This window comes from Trachypithecus francoisi, unplaced genomic scaffold, assembly GCF_009764315.1.
Source record: "Trachypithecus francoisi isolate TF-2019V2 unplaced genomic scaffold, Tfra_2.0 Contig01461, whole genome shotgun sequence".
Classification (NCBI taxonomy): domain Eukaryota; kingdom Metazoa; phylum Chordata; class Mammalia; order Primates; family Cercopithecidae; genus Trachypithecus; species Trachypithecus francoisi.
The window spans coordinates 19,759,450-19,778,266 of record NW_022681433.1 but is presented as its reverse complement, the minus strand read 5'-3'; the positions used below and the strand labels follow the sequence as shown (position 1 = coordinate 19,778,266).

Below are 18,817 nucleotides of genomic sequence, written 5' to 3'. Positions count from 1 at the left end.
TCGGGGAGACTCTGGATTGTTCTCCTCCAGAAAGGTTACAACATGTCCTCTGATGGTGAGATTCAGTCAAGGCATATCATCTTAATCTAATTTAGGACAGGGCTAACTGGAAGCTAGGTTAGAATGTGTTTAAGGCTCTGTCTCCTTGTAGTTTACACTCATTTCTAGGACACTGCCCTCCAGTTGGTCGACCTGAAATCCTGAGGTTTCTTCCGTCATGGTTCTTGAGTATGATTATTGTCTCTAAATATTTCCAGAAAATTCCATTATGTTTTTCAGTGGCTTTCTGATGAGCTTCTTATCCCTCTTTAGAATTCAGCAAAAGCCTCAAGGGGAGAAAAAAAAAATGTCTTAATTCTTTATCTCTCTTTTCTCACCAATAACTTGATTTCACATCTCAGCTCTTTTGAAGTCACAAACTTTAGCTTATTCTTCTTTAGTCCTATGAGATTACCAAATAGTCTGCTGATTTCTTTGCTTCTTATAACCATGGCTTCTAATTTGTGGACCAATTTTAAAAAGCCCAAAGAAGAGTGACTCTTAGAGTGACCTTGTAAGTCTCTGAGGTTTTTTTTTCCTGAAAACTCCTCATCTTTCAATTTCTAGTTGGTTTTGCAGCTCTCCGTTGTGTTCAGACAAATGATTTAGTCAAATTTTTCTCTGTTTTCAAGTTGGCTTATTGGTCTTCTGTAAGCTACTCCATAATGAATGGAAGCAGAAATTTCAAGGAATAGTTGATAAATAAAAATGTTGTATAATTGTTGCAATTATTACTGTTGTTGATGCATTATTATTTTTTTAATTCCATAGAACCAAAGCTTCTACACTGTTTTCACTAGGCAAAAGTGGCAACTGACTACCAAAAGTTGAAAACCCTTATCTGTTACAGGTGTTCTGGTGTTTGAGGTGGGCATTAGCTTTTAGTATGGCATGCAGCATATCTCAAATGCGATAGCTTCCTGTGAATACCTCGTGATCAGTCACCAGTAGTGTTATAAAATCTAAAAAATTCAGCTTTTTTGTTTTTTTTTAAATGTAGCTAATATTTGGCTATCTATAAAAGTCAAATGTGTAATCCTTGCACATCCCAGAAACATTTTATCCTATATTTATCAATATGAAATACATAATTTTTAATTAAAAATACAAATCACATACTTCTCAATTAATCTATATTTAAAACTTTATTTTTTCACAGATTTATAGAGAAAACTTTTTTTTTTTTTTTTTTTTTTTGAGACGGAGTCTCGCTCTGTCGCCCAGGCTGGAGTGCAGTGGCCAGATCTCAGCTCACTGCAAGCTCCGCCTCCCGGGTTTACGCCATTCTCCTGCCTCAGCCTCCCGAGTAGCTGGGACTACAGGCGCCCGCCACCTCGCCCGGCTAGTTTTTGTATTTTTAGTAGAGATGGGGTTTCACCGTGTTAGCCAGGATGGTCTCGATCTCCTGACCTCGTGATCCGCCCGTCTCGGCCTCCCAAAGTGCTGGGATTACAGGCTTGAGCCACCGCGCCCGGCCTATAGAGAAAACTTTTTGCCCTTTAGTTCATGTGCCAGAATACTTTTGGGTATAAAAATAGTTATATTTCATCAGTGATTAACATATACATTATAGAAACATATTTTCCATATTATATTTTACCTAGTATGTATATTTATGTAACATCCAAAACTTTTCATTGTGACAATTTTTTATCATCTTGAGAATGTATGTAAATATTACTGAGTGAAATCAATTGCTTTAAACTATAATGTGATGCAACTATGTGAAGTGGCTGGTTTAGTAAAATGTTGTTTTGTTTTAATATGAATTAACAGAAGTAGAGTGCCAGAACAAGAGATGTGCACATCCTGCTATGTTCTGTTGTGATCAGGACTTACTTCAATTTTGGTACTCTGCTTTAAACATCATACATTAAAGGAAACATCAATTATAACATTGCACACAGTGTCACTAGGATAGCAAAAGGCTCAAACTGTTTGTGAAGAATAATTCAGAGGACTGAAATGAAGACAAGATTGACATTTTCTAATATTTAGGAATCTATAACACACAGGTTTAAGAGACATCCTGGGTCATTATGGAGGACAGAATCCCAACTGGTCAACATATGAGTGAAAAACATTTTAATAATTGGAATTGTACTGTCACAGATAAATTAATATAGGAAGTAAACAATGTATAAACAATTAAAACTATTTGATGATTTCATAGAGATGGTATCAAGGGGTTAAACACATCCTACCAAGAATAATGTAGGTGATTTCTAAGATTTCTTCCAGTTCTAAAACTCTGAGATTAAACAATGTTGTATAAAGTCAGATCTCTGCTTTTCTTTTTCATTTAATAACTTAAAATTTATTTATGTGGAACATCAAACATTGAACTGATTTGTCTCTTATGATTTGGGGGAAGGATTGAAATTGGAAAAAAGATAATATGTATAATTTTATATCATAGTATTGAGCTCAAAAAATGTCTGCTGTACAATCATTTCTATAACTAGCAATAATAAAGGAGATAGGACCCATGGTTCAAGATCTTAAATCAAGCTAAATTTCCTGTCAGAAGGCTGGCTTTTCCTTCTGTGCCTAATAATACATTCATCATTTCCTTCTGAGACCTCACCAGGAGCATGTTTAACATGCATATTTCTGCCAAGCTGTCATGTTTTATCTCAGATGATGTAAACTTTCTCTACCCTGTTCCTCACAGTCATCTGAATTCTCACCAGAATTGCTTTTCACTCCACATTGCCACAAATCATTTCTTTGAGGCAATCTGGGTTTTCTCTATTATGGTCCCCAAAATTCTTCTAGCCTCTGCCCATTACTCAGTCTCAAAACCACTTCCATATTTTTAAGCATTTGTTACAGCAGCACCTCATTTCCTGGTACCCAAACCTGTCGTTTCTTGGGGCTGCCATAGCTAAGTACCACAAACGGGGTGGCTTAAAGCAACAGGAACTTACTCTTTCACAGTTCTGGAGGCCAGAAGTCTGAAGCCAGGGTGTTGACAGGGTCATTTTCCATCTGGAGACTCTGAGGGAGAATCTGTTCCATGCCTTTTGGGTTACAATGCCTCTGTTCCAAGGCGTTCCTTGGTTTGCAAATGTATCGCTCCAGTTTCTGCCTTCACGGCCTTCTTCCCTGTGTGTCTTTGTCTCTGTGAATGTCTCCTTTTAAAAGAACACAAATCATTGAATTTGAGGCCCATGTAATCCAGTATGACCTCATCTGAATTAATTATATCTGCAAAGACCTTATTTCCAAATAAGGTCACATTCTGAGGTTCCAGGTAGATGTGAATTTCGGAAGGACACTATTCAATCCACTATATAGGTTCTGTGTTCTTTAAGGTCTGTACCATGTGTGGTTCTTCTAGAAGTCAACACAGTGCCTGGCACCTAGAATGAATGAATGATTTAGTGAATTTCCTCCATCATTAACTCTGTCAAATAAGAACAGTTAAGTGTCAAGTTGAGGTGGATACATTAAATAATGTTGACTTTATTTGAGCAAGATTTAAGACTCAGCCTTGACTTCCAATTCTCTTGTGTGCCACATAAGCATTGCACATCACACTGGGGTCTAATCTCACTTGTTTGATTGTTCTCAAAAAAGCTTGCTTAAGAAAAACGTCCAATCCATCTACTGAGATAGAAGTTTGCCATTTGCAGTTGAATCTATGCTATTCTGGAAAGATTTGTATCACTAGCCGGGCACGGTGGCTCAAGCCTGTAATCCCAGCACTTTGGGAGGCTGAGACGGGCGAATCACGAGGTCAGGAGATCGAGACCATCCTGGCTAATACGGTGAAACCCCGTCTCTACTTAAAAATACAAAAAACTAGCCGGGCGACGAGGCGGGCGCCTGTAGTCCCAGCTACTCGGGAGGCTGAGGCAGGAGAATGGCATAAACCCGGGAGGCGGAGCTTGCAGTGAGCTGAGATCCGGCCACTGCACTCCAGTCTGGGTGGCAGAGCAAGACTCCGTCTCAAAAAAAAAAAAAAAAAAAGATTTGTATCACATTCTTTACTCTGGTCCCTCCTACAAGAGAGGATCCTACTAGATCATCAACATTTCTGTACATTAGGAATGTAACTGTGTGACCTCAGTAAGCCACTTAATCTTTCTTGGGCTCTGTTGCTTTGTAAAATGGGGTTATTAATGGTACCTACTTTGTACGGTTGCTATAAGCATGAAACAAGTTAATTTCATAAAGTACTCAAAACTATGTCTGGCACAGAGTAAATACATGTTTATTTAATAAATAGTATTTAATGTCAATCAATCAAAATCAATGAAGTTTCTCTATAAACAAAGTATTAAGCAGCTACCAAGTTCTCAAAAGGGATTGGTTGTTTCTTATAATTTTCTTAGAGACATAGCAACTTAGAACTGGTTTCATCAAGGTAGTTACTAAATTCAGCAACATGAAGGAAAATTTTCAGAGAAGCATTTTCCTGGCTAAGCTTAAAGGTCTGCCTCTCAAACACTTCTGTTTTGGAGATATGATGTTTTATAGCATGAATGGAAAAAATTGTCTGGAAGTTATAGTTTTTTTAACATAACACTCACTATTGTACCTCACATTTTACAGTTTACAGAATGTTTGTTTTAAGTCGTCAGTAGGGTTGCAGAAAGTATAACCAACGTGCATCCTGATTTGTGAATCGCATGTAATCTGAGAGCATCTGAAAGCCTGTTGGTGTCCTTTTCTTGGCTCATGGCTCACATACTCCCTTGAAGGGCTGTCAAAGTTGGCATGGCTTAAATGTCATTTTTTAAATTATTAAGGATTTAAAGTCAGGCTAAGGTTTTGTGTGTGTGTGTGTGTGCATGCATATGTGTATGTGTTGAAGATAAAAGAGTTTAGCAAATATCCGTTTATTGACTATGAAAATGTACTCAGACTTCACTTAAACCACTTTTCTCACCCACCCATAGAACTGTTTCAACCAAGTTCAATCAAGGTGACACTAATGAGCTAAGAGTCTTCCAGGTAGGAGTCACACTGACATCAGAAATATTCTATAGATCTTAGCCTCACCTCTCTTCTACCCATCCCCTCCCCCACCTTTTGTCTCTTTCCAGAGCCTGAAATCTGTTATTATTCCTCTTGGGAGGTCCATTTACATTGAACACACATCTGGCTTAATTAGGTTGACAGCTGCTACAGGTACCGTTGGACAAGGTCCAGCCATCTCAGTGCATTCCCATTTACATGACAGCTTAACCTCTCACAATCTCATCTTCAGAGTGCAAATGAACTTGAGAGATGTGCTTTTATTATTTGTTAATACGTGCTCATTTTCTACCTTGCCACCAAAATCATAATCAACAGAGACCACACTAAAAAGTAAAGGGTGTTTCCCTAATGCCAGTTGGTGAGCTGCAAAGACCAAACTACCAAAACCTATGAAAACTTGGCAAAAAATGCATAATAAGAAGTGGTCCAGGGCGGCTGGAGAAAAGGCTGAGAAAACAATCCCACTTTCAAGGCTTATGGCTTGAGTTTGCTTATATAAAATCTTTAGGCAGTAAAAAGTGATTATAGTTATTTCTGCCTTCAGCCACAGCCAACAAAGAAGGTGGTCTTCAGATTCCCCACATGCACTGATGTTTTTCATCTACACTGTTGTACTTCTAGCAATGGAGTGACCAAACATTTTGCACATGCATACAGGAATAATCTGTTTGTTGCAAAGCCACTCAGTCTGTGTTTTAAACCACCTGCCTTAAATGCCTTTGCAGTTGTTTTAATTAATTCATGCAAAGTTTTTTTCCACTAGAGATTCATGTAGAAACAACATTGAGAATAACAACTACTTTTAGCTGCCTCAACCCAAGCCCGAGCCCAAATTAACAAAAGCAAAGTCAATTCCAAAAGGCCCTTCCAAAGAAAGGTGGTTAGCTTTTTCGTACCATATTTACTTAGAGCAGGAAAGTCCTTTATTTAACAAACTACTGTTTGACTTCCTGGAAGTTTAGATGTTTGATTCTCTGTGGCGATTTTATTTTCCCAAGCGGCAACACCTTTGGGGGGCCAGAGGACAAAAGGAAACTGAGGGTCATTCCGTTTTCCTGGACCATGATTTTCCTTTGGCTATTATTTTGAATCATTATAACTAAATTGTTTTCCTTCTCCAAGAACTAAAAGTAGATCTACCATTCAATCTAGCAATCTTACTAGTGAGTATCTACCCAAAGAAAAATATATCATTATATCAAAAGAACACCTGCATGCATATGTTCATCACAGCACAGTACACAATTGCAAAGATGTGGGACCAACGTAAGTGTGTATCAATTGATTTTTGAATAAAGAAAATGTGATATATATATTACCATGGCATACCACACAGCCATAAAAAAGAATAAAATAATGTCTTTTGCAGCAACTTAGATGGAGCTGTAGGCCATTATTCTAAGTGAAGTAACTCAGTAAGAGAAAAACCAAATATGTTCTCGTAAGTGAGAGCTAAGCTATGGGTAGGCAAAGGCAAACAGAGTGGCATAATACATACAGAGTGGCATAATACATACAGAGTGGCATAATACATACAGAGTGGTATAATACATACAGAGTGGCATTAATGGACTCTGCAGACTGCAGACTCAGAAGGGGGGCAGTGGAGGGGCATGAGGGAACATTTACATTGGCATCCTTCTCCTTCAGCACTAACTTTCAGTCACAACAGAACACCTTGAGCTCAGGGAAACTGAGGGCACCCTTCCTCAAAGCAGCCAGAGTTGCAAGGTCTGAATGGTCACCAGATTCATCTTTCTGGGTAAGTAGATGGCACCTCGTAACTATGAAATGATGATGTTTATTTATTTTATTTTAGATTTTTGAGACGGAGTCTCGCTCTATCACCCAGGCTGGAGAGCAGTGGCGGATCTCAGCTCACTACAAGCCCCGCCTCCCAGGTTCACGCCATTCTCCTGCCTCAGCCTCCCGAGTAGTTGGGACTACAGGCGCCCGCCAACTCGCCCGGCTAGTTTTTTGTATTTTTTTTTTTTTTTTTTTTTTAGTAGAGACGGGATTTCACCGTGTTAGCCAGGATGGTCTCGATCTCCTGACCTCGTGATCCGCCCGTCTCGGCCTCCCAAAGTGCTGGGATTACAAGCTTGAACCACCTCGCCCGGCCTATGATGTTTATTAAGAAGAGGTGGAGGTGCAGCGTGCAGCTCTCCTGAGTGCTCCGTGGTTTTGGCAGCGCTTGAGAGGTGAGGATGGCTGCCCTAGGTCAACCTGGCTGGTGCCAGAACACGTTTTGCCTTGAGGGCAGACTAGGATACCTTCAAGGCAACCAGGAGTGAAGTTGTCAAGTGACTCATGGGAATGATTTGGGACCCTATACTGACCCAGACAGCCAGATCCCCACACCAGTCCCTGGTAATGGGAACACCACCTCCTTGCCTCCTGGAGCTAACTCACCTGGAGAAAACAAGGGCCAGGGCTCCCAGGATACCAACAAAATTCCAAATATAAAATATTCAGGCAGTTAATTCTGGTGTATAGTATGTATAAATAATCATATTTCTTAGAGATGCTTATCCACAATAAGGAAAAAAACCTTACTTTTGTACAAAACCATTTTACCTACCACTACAATGTTTCTCACAATGTATTGGTAGATGTCAAACAATATAGAAGCAAGATTAGAAAAAGTGTTATCTTTGCTGCCCCACCAGCGAACTAAACAAACAAGAACATTTAGCATATTTTAAGAAGTGTATTAACAATTAACTATTGTGTGTGCTTTGATCCGTTTCCTAAAATCAAACAAAAAATGAGATACGTAGTTGAGCAAGCAGGAAATCAATTTGTGCTGCTTCAAATTTCACGGCGATGGTCATCCAATTTGTGCCTCTGGATCAAACACTATCACAATAAGTAATTTTTCTTTTTTCTTTTACAAATCTGTATACCACTCAGGTCAAATGCCTGTTTAATTTATAGAAATATAAATAAATAACCATACAATAAGATTTTATGATCTAATCACACGGAGCCCTGGGTGTTAGTCATAGGCCACTGTGCTTTCTGCCCACTGTAAATCACTCAGCACAGAGGCTGACTTATTTACCACAAACCGTTTTAACAAATGTAGTTCTGCCTTTCCCTCCATATTAATTAATACACATAACAAAGGATAACGCTGTCCCTGGGACAACATAACCCTTTTGTTCCCTGAAGCCTCCAGGCTCCACTGAGGCCCCTTTGTAGGTGCTTTCTCCTCGCTGATTACAGATATTTTGTGTGTTCCAGTAAGAACTAGGAGAGTAATCCTGCACCTGTTGGAGGCTTAGGAAACTGGTGAGTAAACCTCTCAAACCTCCCTGGCTGACTCAGTTTTCTCAGCTTGGAGGACTGGCAGAGAGCTTCTCAAAACTGGAAAGATGTTTCTAGAAGCTTTCCTCACGTCACCTCGAGCCACTCCCATTGTATTTCTGAGAGCTTCGTCCTAATTTTCAGTTCTTCATTTTTTAAAAAAGGCTTTGACAGTCAGATCCAACAAGTAAGTACAAAGCATCCAATTTCAGTGTGAAAAATACAGCAAAAAAAAAAAAAATGAGGTTATTTGATTTATTTTAGATCAAACATCCAGTTATTTGGAAATATCTATTTTTGACTAAATTTTTATTCTCATCCAGATGTTTGGCATTTGTGTAGACATGGATTAAGTGCCTGCATTGTATTAAAAAGACCCATTTCAAAAGGAAAAATGATATAATATCCTTGTAAATTCGGGTAAACCAAAAGATTGGCTTCTTTCTTAGCACAATCAAAACAAACTTTCCTCACCTCCCTTATAACCTCACATCCTAAAGGGAAGGGGGAGATGTCTATAAAACATCTTTTTTTTTTTTCCATAGTAATATTCTTACACGAATCTGCAGCTTTTGGACAGTGAAGAGAGAGACCCACCTGGCACACAGGAAGCCACACATGGGCAGCAGGACCACTCCAGGCCATCAAGGCCCATGGTCAGGACTCTACTCATCATATGTGGAGATGTTGCTTTCCTCCAGAAGCTCCGTCACATGGATGTCCTCTGGTCTTGGATGTCCTGGAGGATTTTGGCGTCCTTCTCCTCAGACACAAAAGTGATGGACAGGCCTTTAATGCCAAAACAATCTGCACAGGCCACTGGGTGGAGGTAGGTGTCCGAGTCTTCAGGTAGGTCATAGTTAAGAAGATGTTGAATCACTCAGTTCCTACAATGGTTAGGAAGTGATTAAAAGTGAATACGGGGACTTTGAGCAAACCTGCAGAGACATAGGCTTGGAGCTGCCTCAGTAAATTCCTCCAGTGAAGTGGATGGCATCGTGGTGTGGACAAAAGAGTAGAAGAGAAGTTATCGACAGATTTGCACAGAGGCCGTCGAAGATTTTATAAATAAAGAAAAATGTCTACAGCCAATGGTTTATGCCAAATATCTTCCCAAGCCTCCATATCCCTCTGGATGTTGCAACTGACTGTAAACAGATTGATCCACCAGGATCCAACACTGGAAATCCTTGGACTGCTGATAGTGTGACAGTCATTCCTCATGAGCCATGGCCAGGAAGTTCTGCTCCATGAGGAGCTGGGCCGGGGACTGCAGGGCTGCACTGGCTTGATGAAGATTGCCACATGCTTAAATTCCAGCATGTCCAGGAGATCAAAAAGCTTGCGGTTCTTCTCAGTGTCCTTGAGCTTGAGGTAGTATTGCTGCAGTGCGGGCAGCGTGCACTCATCATCCACAAATACCTCCATGGGATCCTGCATGGACTCCCTGCACACAGGCCAGATCTCCTTGCTCAGGGTGGCACTGAACACGACTCACTGCTTCTGCCAGAACATCAGGTGGGAGGCCACCGGCATGTCCCGCCACAGGTCCAGCCACCCCAGCGTCTCATCCAGCACAAAATGCTTCACATTCTTCAGGTTGAGGCTCCTGTTCTGCACAAGTGCCACGATCCGACCCGGGGTCCCCACCATGACATGGGGACAGTTCGTCAACAGTTCTTCATTCTTCTTGATGAAGAGGCCTCTGAAAAACACAGACACCTTGACACTGGGCATCTACTTGGAGAAGTGCTCATTCATACTCCCTGCTGATCTGGAAGGCCAGTGCCCCTGTGTGGCACGTGATCAGGACTGTCACCTGTCAGTTGACGGGCTGGATCTGCTGCACTGTGGCCAGCACAAAGACCACCGTCTTACCCGTCCCGGACTTGGTCTGGCACAGGACGTCCATGCCCAGGGTGGCCTGGAGAATGCACTCATGCTGGACCTCAGGAGCTTCAACTTCAGCAGAAAGTCCCAGAAGCTACAGCTGTGGATGGAAATGTAGGATCCAGAGTGCTCCCTGGAGAAGCCTGGGGCTCTTCTTCATAATGCAAAAGCTCATTTTCCACATCCTGTTCTGCCATGTTGCTGAGAGCAGAGAGGCAAGGCCCTGGTTCCTCGTTCTCCTCCGCATGCCGCGAGGGGATGCAGTTGCTAATTATTTACATCTATTATAAGAATTACCAGCTAATGACCAGGCACTGTGGCTCACGCCTGTAATCCCAGCACTTTGGGAGGCTGAGGCTGGTGGATCACGAGGTCAGGAGATCGAGACCATCCTGGCTAACATGGTGAAACCCTGTCTCTACGAAAAATACAAAAAATTAGCCGGGCGTGGTGGTGGGCGCCTGTAGTCCCAGCTACTCGGGAAGCTGAGGCAGGAGAATGGTGTGAACCCAGGAGACGGAGCTTGCAGTGAGCCGAGATCGCGCCACTGCACTCCAGCCTGGGCTACAGACCAAGACTCTGCCTCAAAAAAATAAAAATAAAAATAAAATTAAAATAAAATAAATAAAATACAGCCAAACTGAGAAGTTAGGCAGGGATGGAGCTGGCGAGACTTCTCAGAAAGCAGCCCCCGTCAACAGGAACCATCCTGCATGCCCTCCTACTTTGACTGTGAATTGAGAGGATGCAATTCCCAAGGTCATTGCCATACCAGTGAGTAGAGGGTGCAGATGGAATCTTGCTACTAGCTCTGCAGGGGTTAGAGGACAAAGCTTGAACCCTGTGGCAACAACATCATACAGGGAGACTTTAAAAGACTATTTAGGTATTTTACTCTGGGGACTGGGTGTCTGAATTGGGGTGGGCTGACAGACATAGTGAGAAGTGATCTGTTTAAAACATAAGCAGGGCAAAGAGTTAAGAGTGTTTTCTAGGCATTCTGGCCTACACAGCACTGTAAATGGTGTGAACTTGGGAATACAAGAGGAGGAACAAGAATGTAAGTAAAAAAACAAACAAAACCAAAGGTCAGTTTGGCGCAGGCTTAATCTGTGTTACCTACAGACACCTACAGAGGATGTGAGCGGATGAAACTCTGAGGCTCCACACCAAGGGCAATGGCAGAACTGAGACGTGAGTTTGGTGCATTAATGCAATTTAAAATGATAGGTCTTCATTCAGCCTTAGGTTATAAAGATAGAAAAGGGAAGAGAACCAAAGACTGGGTGCCACAGTGCTCTGACATTTCAAAGTCAGGAAGAAGAGTAGGAATCCACATGGGGACTGAGTCAGTCACTCTGAGTGGTTTTCCTGACCTCATCATTTCCCTAAATCCTGACTTAGATTGTGATTCTACAGAAGTCTGTGCTTGTTAACCATAGCATTTATCAAGTTGTATTACAAATATTTTACACTGGATAGTATATTCATCTTGTGAAGGAAGGAACTGTGTCTTGCTACATCTTGAAATTGACTCAGGCAATGGGTAGACTTTAAAACCACCACTTATGGAATAAAGGAAGAAAATCTAGACCCCAAAGCGTATATACATACTCTAAAATGTTATCCCATTTCACAAGTAACTTGCGTTAGCAGCAGCTTCAATCTTACAACAGATGGGCTTTGAGTAGATGCTATTCTGTGAACATAGGTGGCCCTTGGTGTATCTGGAATGTGTCATTTTACCCAAGTATGCCAAGGGAAGAAAAAATCTTCGTATCTCTCTCTCTTCCCTCCTTCCAGTTTTGGAGAGCTATAGCTAGAAGTAAATCCTGTCAAGATGAAGACTAGTAATTACAACATTTCACATTTTAGGTCATTCTCCTTTATTCACAAAACATCTCTGTAGCCACCACCTCAGCCTCTCCACTTCCAGCAAGGAGATCTGGCCTGTGTGCAGGGAGTCCACGCAGGATCCCATGGAGGTGTTTGTGGATGATGAGACCAAGTGCACGCTGCACACACCACAGCAGTACTACCTCAAGCTCAACGGCACCAAGAAGAACTGCAAGCTTATTTCCTGGCCCACTGCACCCCAGCCCTACCTTATGCTAAGTATCCATGTCAGAGGATGATAAATACACATGCGCGTGCACATGCATATTCACCATCTGGTCCTTGTTTCGTTCAGGTGATTTATTTCTTGCATCTCCTCATTGAATTTACAAGAAGATGCATGATAATTCATTTTCTTTGTCAATTCCCTGCTTCTCATTTTGCTAATTCAATGCCACACTAACACTTCTATTAATCTGGCACTTGGAACTGATAGATTTACTGTGTGGCGTTCCATCTCTAACTAAACAAAAATAAAACTGCAGACTTGGAGCTTTTTCCACTGTCAAAGTTTTGCTGCTGCTGCTGTTTTGGCCACTGCTATGCTGTATGAAGCTTATCCACATCCTTTAATCATAGGATGTGGATAATCGTTCTCTGGAACTGAGGTATATGGGGATAATACCTGAAGATTTTCCACCTTGTGGAGGCATTGTAAATATTCCTGAAGTGAAGACTTGTGTGGTTAAAGAAGTCATCTTCCTTATAAACCATAGGGTTCACCTGAGTCATAAGGCAACCTGCTGTTCTATAGCAAATACTTGCTTGCTGCAAAGGCCTGGATGAGGATTCTCAACAGTGATCACCTGCACCTTGTCCCTGATATCCACATATGTAGATGACATCTCTGGAGACAATTAACTCTGTAAAATTTTAGGACAGTCAGTTGCCTACGAATCTGAATAACATCTGCAGTTATATCAGGGAGGATAAAATTAGCAGAGTGATCAATTCTTATCCTTCAGGATGTAAACTGACTAACAGCTGGATTCAAAGAGAAAGTTCCACAATCAAATTTCATCAGTGATCTGTTGCAAAGTGAGTGGTTGGCCACCACTAAAACTCCCATCCCAGGCCTTTGTTGTAAACAAACACTGGCCACCCATGAGCAGATCCTCCTTTTCACCCAGGTACACTCTGTGATTTCTAAGGACATTTGCAAGGTTTGCAATCCAGAAGCCCATTTAAACATCAGGTATCTATTGGGGTTTGGAGAGAAGTGCGTCACCAATTCAAATGCCAACCAGCCTAATGGATGCTGGGAACATGCCCCAGGGTAACCACTGCTAGGGTGACTGATCTATCTGAAGTTCAATTAAAGAAAAATGCTTGTCCTCACTTCCAAGTTTTGAAAACAGTTGGGCATTTTTGAACATTTTGAACTCTCTTTCTCCCCTGTAACCACTTCTTTTCCGCCCTGAAATCTGTAGTGGGAAAGAAACATATTTAGTAATTTAAGCTCTCATCTTAAGAAAAGTTCAAAGTAGGTGTGGAGTAAATGTTGTGAGAAGGAAACCTGAACCTAGAGTTAGTGTAATAAGCCCATGTCCCAGATATATCAAGAAAGTTAGCAATGCCAGAAATAAACACAGCCGAGCATAAATCAACAGAGACTGTGGATGGAAAGTTCACTGCGGGTATCACTGGGAACAGGAATAAAACAAGCAGATGGTAATATTGGAGAGAAAAGGGGAAACATAAAAAGAAAACATAAAAAATGGAAATATTTGACTTTTTCATAAAGTAAAAGAAATTTTAATTTTTTTCTACTTAAGTTCTGAGTAAGAATTAAGCATCATGATGAAAATAAATAACATTCAAGAAAAGGATTATAAAAAGGCACAGAAGAACTTTCACATTTAAAATGGAGTCCAGGCAATTCTAGAAACCAGATCCATTTGTATTTGCCTAGATTAAGCCAGTATTACCCAATGATAGTAGCAAAACTGCTTATATCAAAATCCAACTTAGCTTTGAGGAAATACAAATCAGTCTACAGACATGTTAAGTTTCAACAAATCCAGTAAATCAGAAATACAGAGTAAAACGAAATTTAAAAATAAGATTTTTCAAAAGTCATGCTCTTTGGCCAGGCGTGGTGGCTCATGCCTGTAATCCCAGCACTTTGGGAGGCTGAGGCAGGCAGATCACGAGGTCAGGAGGTCAAGACCATCCTGGCTAACACGGTAAGCCCCGTCTCTACTAAAAAAAAAAAAAAAAAAAAAATTAGCCAGGTGTGGTGGTGGGCACCTGTAGTCCCAGCTACTTGGAAGGCTGAGGCAGGAGAATGGGTGAACCCAGGAGGTGGGGCTTGCAGTGAGCGGAGATGGGGCCACTGCACTCCAGCCTGGGTGACAGAGCCAGACTCCGTCTCAAAAAAAAAAAAAAAAAACTTTATCAATAATTGAAAATATGTGTTACCTAAATTGGCATGTTTTCCAAAAGCAACAAACTGGGCAATGCTTTTGTTTATTTATTATTTCAATAGCATGTACTGTGTGTGCACCACACTCTTGGCAGACTGCTCGGTGCCAAAACACAAAGACGCATAGCACATGGTCCTGTCCTCAAGGGATCTGGGCTAGTCGGTTGTTAAATTACTCTGGTCACGTAAGTATCTTCAGATTTACACCAAGACATTTCACATGGAAATCCATAATCGATTCCATTTCAAATGCGAAACAATCTCATCCATTTATACTTAAACATGTTTTCCTCGGAGACCTCCCTCCCTGACCTTCTGAATTGGCTTAATTCCATTCATGAGTTCCCGTGGAAGTGCACGAGGCACTTCCTTGTGCTTCCTCCACCAAATTACTCAAGGTACTCTAGGGCAGTTTTCTCTACTCTTTACTCGCTACTGTCTTCATTACGGTCCCCCAAGGAATTAGTAAGTAACTTATGAATGAATGATTACATGATAGAAGAGCTGAATAAATAAATGAACTGATCATTAAACTGAACTGTCCCTGAACAACTGGACAAAATAAGTGAGCCTATTTGCCTGGCCCTATTTTGTTATATTTTCTCTGAAATTATGAATGCTAGTTTGGACTATAAATTCCTTTTTAATTGGAATGACAGGTTCAAATTTCTCTGCTTCTCCCTTGCATTTTACTGGATAATCCACGGGTCATAGGTTTTTAGGCTGATTTAATTCCTACAGCACTCTTAGAAAATGAAGTGCACAGCTTTTACAATGACAATTACTGTTTTAAAAATTGCTTACAACACATAATTAGACAGGTCAATGTGGTATAAGCACAATACAGATATTTTAAATGTGTAATAGTGCCGTCAGAAGTACTGATAAAAGATTACTTTGTTCTCGTATATGTGAACAAGTTTATACATCTTGAATACTTCTTGCAGGTTTATTATGAAAATATTTTCTATCTTGAACAATGGATTCATTGTCAGAAGTCTGATATGTCCAGCAACAGAAAGAACCTTGCTTTTCATATGGAGATGGATTTTCTGTATAGGATTAGTTCAAACTAGTTCTTATAAAAACACACAAGAAAGGATAAGACACATTCTTCCATAATATTGCAGGAAAGTGAGTTCAGAATTTACAGATTACCTCATAGTTTTATTAATATACTATAATTAACTGAGCTTCTCTGTTTAAATTACTAATTGGGGGATTCCTATCACAAACTTGAGCTACTTTTCCTCTCAAGAATGTTCACTTCTAAACTTGTTGTAACATTCTGGTCTCATTAAGTTACCAATTCATCTGCTATGTACAGCTGTCTTCACAGTCTCTTCCTTGGTAAGAATCGCAGCCAACAAAAGCATTTTCTATGTTTTACAATTACTGACTACTACAAGGGAGACTACTACAAGCTGACAATAGCTCAACTCCATGACTGCCTGGACTTAGTAACTGTAAGGTGTGTTTGACAAAATGTAGACATAAATAGGGTTAATGGAATGAGGTGTGTTTCAGAAGTAGAAAACCCTGCTAACATCAGTTATAGCTTCTCTTTTAAACCTAACTATGGGCCGGGTGCGGTGGCTCAAGCCTGTAATCCCAGCACTTTGGGAGGCCGAGACGGGCGAATCACGAGGTCAGGAGATCGAGACCATCCTGGCTAATACGGTGAAACCCTGTCTCTACTTAAAAATACAAAAAACTAGCCGGGCGACGAGGCGGGCGCCTGTAGTCCCAGCTACTCGGGAGGCTGAGGCAGGAGAATGGCATAAACCCGGGAGGCGGAGCTTGCAGTGAGCTGAGATCCGGCCACTGCGCTCCAGCCTGGGTGGCAGAGCAAGACTCCGTCTCAAAAAAAAAAAAAAAAAAAAAAAACCTAACTATGTAAAAGAATATTTTTGATTCATTTTACAGTTACTTTTAGTGCATTCAATCTTCTGGTTTTTCACCTTGGTTAAACTCTCATTAAATTGAGTGGTTTTATCTTTAATGTAGGGTTTATTTCTATGTTTCAAAAACTCATTCTGCTTTCAAACAAGAGAAACATAAGCACAGATATTTTAAATATCTAATGTGCTATCATGACTACCGATAGAAGAGCTGTGTTGAAAAATAAAAACAAAACACAAAATCTTGTTTTTACTCAAGAGTTTAACAATAAGTTCACTGGTCTGTGACAATAAAATTTATCTGTTAGCAATTGACTCAAGAATTGAAGCAGAATATTAAGCTGAGTAGCAAGGTCATTGTTAGGAGTTCATTTATGAAGCCTCCACACTGGTAAATAAGGAAAGATAAAGGGTACTGTCATACTCGAGAAATGTATAGCTATATTTTCCCTCAAGAGATTTTGAAATAATGTTAAACTTGGGGAAGTTTTGGTTTTAGACAGCCAAGATTTTATTCCATAAAGTTTCTAAACACTCTTTACCTCTATAGAATCATCAACATAAGAGAAATAACAGAAGGTGGACCAAGGACAATATTGTTCTTAACTGCATGTTTAAGAAAGCCCAAGCCTTAAGTAACCAAAAATACTCCTGCATCTTGCTTTATAATGCAATAATAATCAAGCTCAATTCGGATACACAAGTTACAATGTGTAGTTCACCACTGGACACCAGGCACCTGGGAAATGGGGTCCAAAAGAGGCACATCTTAGCGGCCCCTTGGTGCACAAACAGTGGCCCCTTAGTGGTCTACTAGCCTCTCATTGGTATCTTTAGCTTCTGCACTATCTAGAAATGCTTGAGGATCCTAAATGCAAAGTTAAAAGATTCTGGTGTTTCCTCAGCTCTTAATTTGAATTTAGAATTAGAATTCTAAGTTCTAATTAGTTTAGCAGTTGTGTTCCCTCATACTGGAGTTCTCTCTATCCTTCCAGACCTTTTCTGCAAAGCAGTGTCTCTGTGGGTGTTCCACATTACAAAGTTTGGGATAAATCAGTGGATGGGTAAAAGCAATCCCTTTGTCCTGTGTACTAAGCTAAGGTGGATAGCACCACACTTCTGACTATGGCGAGACATCTGAGCCACCATTCCCAGCCTTCGCTATTTTCTAATGGAATTGTTTCTATTTTTGCTGTTCGGTTTTGAGATTTCTGTATATGTTATAGACACCTGTCCTTTGTCAGATTTTTAGTTTGCAATTTTTTTCTCCCAAATCTGTAACTTGTCTTTTCACCCTCTTAAAGGATCCTTTGCAAAGCAAAACTTTTTGATTTTAACGAAGACTAGTTTGTCAGTTTTTCCTCCAAGAATTCTTTGCCTCACTTTAGGTCTCAAAGATTTCCTCCTATTTTTTTCTAAAAGTTTCAAATGAAATGATTAATTAGAGCTAATTTTTTGTATGAGGTGTGAAGTTTGGGTCTGGAATGTTTGATTGTCCCAGCGTCATTTGATGAAAGACTATCTTTCCTCCAATGAATTGCTTTTGCATCTTTGTCGAAGACCGGTCAGGCATATCTGTGTAGGTCTTTCTGAGGTCTCTCCTCTGTTCCATTAGTCTATGCATCTAACTCTGCCAATACCACACAGTCTTGATTACTCTCATTGAATAATAAATTTTGAAACCAGGCAGCCTTATGCCTTTTATTTTATTTTTCTCTTTCAAAATTGCTTTAGCCCTTCTAGCTCCTTTGCCTTTCCACTACACACCTATTAAAACGTCTAAAATAAAAAATTGTGACATTGCCAAATACTGGTGAGGATGCAGAGAAAATGGGTCATGCAGACATTGCTAGTGGGGAAGTACAATGGGACAGTCACTCGGGCAAACAATTCGGCAGCTTCTTAAATTAACTCAACGTGTAACTACCATACCAAAACTCCAGAGAGGGATTGTGTAGAATAATATCAAAACCATTGTGGCTATCACACTCTCATTTCAGAAAAAGGATATTTATATCAGCTTATCTCAAGAAGAGTTCTTATTTACATTCCTGAGCCTACTTTACATCTGAGTTCTGCATTCAGCCAGACCATCAGAGAAGCTGCGCTCGCCCCTCCTGCCATTGATACTCAGTCCGGTGTGTACTGTAACTGTGCTAGCGAGCACAGGGTTTTCTCTGTTCAGTGAGGCTCTGCTGATACTCTGACAGTTCTTTTCACAGAGGTTGCGTGTCCTGCCACACTGCACCCTTCAGGAAAACACATCCTTAATGTTTGTTTCCAGGCTGTTATTCTTCTGCTGTCTTGCACAAATCATTTCTTTTTCGATGCTTCTACTACTCAACTGTGTTATCATCTCCCTCCCCTT

At 40.6% G+C, this 18,817-nt stretch overlaps 1 pseudogene; it reads right to left on the bottom strand.

Moving 5' to 3' along the window:
- Nucleotides 1-9,002: 9,002 nt before the first annotated feature.
- On the bottom strand, nucleotides 9,003-14,387 carry LOC117096391 (annotated as a pseudogene).
- Nucleotides 14,388-18,817: the final 4,430 nt, after the last annotated feature.